This window comes from Rhinopithecus bieti, unplaced genomic scaffold (assembly GCF_001698545.2).
Source record: "Rhinopithecus bieti isolate Rb0 unplaced genomic scaffold, ASM169854v2 scaffold_35354, whole genome shotgun sequence".
NCBI classification, from domain to species: domain Eukaryota; kingdom Metazoa; phylum Chordata; class Mammalia; order Primates; family Cercopithecidae; genus Rhinopithecus; species Rhinopithecus bieti.
In genome coordinates, this window is record NW_016856030.1 from 1 (window position 1) to 1,513 (window position 1,513).

Below are 1,513 nucleotides of genomic sequence, written 5' to 3' on the forward strand. Positions count from 1 at the left end.
GGGGGGGGGCCTGTCCAGCTCTCCCAAGAGGGAACTGTGCAGCCGAAGATCAGCTCTTTGACTCTCACATTCTCCCAAATCCTCAGGGGTGATTGACGGGATAGGCCCCGCCTTATTTAGCAAAGCTTTTCCCACTTGTAGCTCCTCTCAGAAAACAGCGCTCAGCCCAGAGGCATCACTTCTATACCCGCCCATCCCTACTCCCAGCCTCCACCCCTTATTTGCTTGGACTCTTCCGGCCACCACTCATTTCTAAGAGATCCGGGGACAGCCAGGCCTGCACCTCTCAGAGCCCAAACCTCGGCAAAGCAGAGGTAATTCTAAGGCACTGGGCAGGCCAGGTTGGGTACCCACGTGGTAAGGCTTCTCTCCGGTGTGGATGCGAACGTGGCTCTTGAGGGTCTGCAGGTGGCGGAAGCGGGTTCCGCAGGTAGGGCAAGGATAGGGCTTCTCCCCCGTGTGGATCAGCACGTGCGCCCGCAGATGTGCCACCTGGGAGGGAGGAGACTTCAAGTCCTGTCTCTGAGAGGGACAGATCCCTCCCTATTGGCCCACCCCACCTCTTGCAGGTTTGCCTTGGAAGCCACTTGGAGGCTGTCTCCATACCTGTACAAAGCGTGAGCCGCACGTCTCACACTTATAGGGCTTCTCTCCTGAATGGATGCGGCTGTGCGTTTTCAGGTTTGCTGGCCGGTTAAAACGGGCTCCGCAGATTGAGCAGTGGTAAGGCTTTTCCCCTGGAGGCAGGGAAGATGGGAGGTCAGGGACTCTGCCCTAGGACAGCTGTGGGCTTGACGGCCAGGGCCCTCTCCTCCCCTACCTGTGTGCACTGTGCGGTGACTGGCCAGGTTGCCCTTGTAGCGGAATGAAGACCGGCACAGCTGACACTTATAGGGCTTGTCTTCATCCCCAGGAACCAAGGGGTCCAGCCCCGATGAGCACCCAGCCACAGCCTCACAGTTCTGGCAGCTGAAAAATTCACTTCCTGGGAAGGGGAGTGGGTAACGGCAACCATAGTTATTAATGAGGGCTATCTAGGTACTACGGAATCCTCGAACCATGCAGTAGCAGGCTTTCTTTTTTCCAATTTATTGTTAAGACTTCTGGGGCTGGTTCGCCTTGCTCAAGGCCAAGTAAGAAGATAGTAAGATGAGCCAGATCTGACTCCACATCCGTCTGACTTGAGTACTCAGCTAATCTCCTCTTCAATAATAGTGGTGGTGGCCAGGCGTGGAGGCTCACGCCTGTAATCCCAGCACTTTGGGAGTCCATGGCGGTTGGATCACAAGGTCAATACATGGAGACCATCCTGGCCAACATGGTGAAACCCGTCTCTACTAAAAATACAAAAATTAGCCGGGCATGGTGGTGGCACACGCCTGTAGTCCCAGCTACTCGGGAAGCTGAGGCAGGATTATCGCTTGAACCTGGGACATGGAGGTTGCAGTGAGCCAAGATCACGGCACTGCACTCCAACCTGGCGATAGAGTGAGACTCCATCTCAAAAAAAAAA

General features: G+C 55.3%; 1 long non-coding RNA gene across 1 annotated transcript; it reads right to left on the reverse strand.

Annotated features, from left to right (window-relative positions):
- Positions 1 to 192: 192 nt before the first annotated feature.
- LOC108525308 (uncharacterized) lies at positions 193 to 1,280 on the reverse strand. The gene is made up of 3 exons (XR_001884252.1): positions 821 to 1,280; positions 607 to 737; positions 193 to 492 (listed from the first exon to the last, which is right to left on the reverse strand). It is a non-coding gene; the product is annotated as an uncharacterized LOC108525308 (long non-coding RNA).
- Between the last annotated feature and the right edge of the window lie 233 nt (positions 1,281 to 1,513).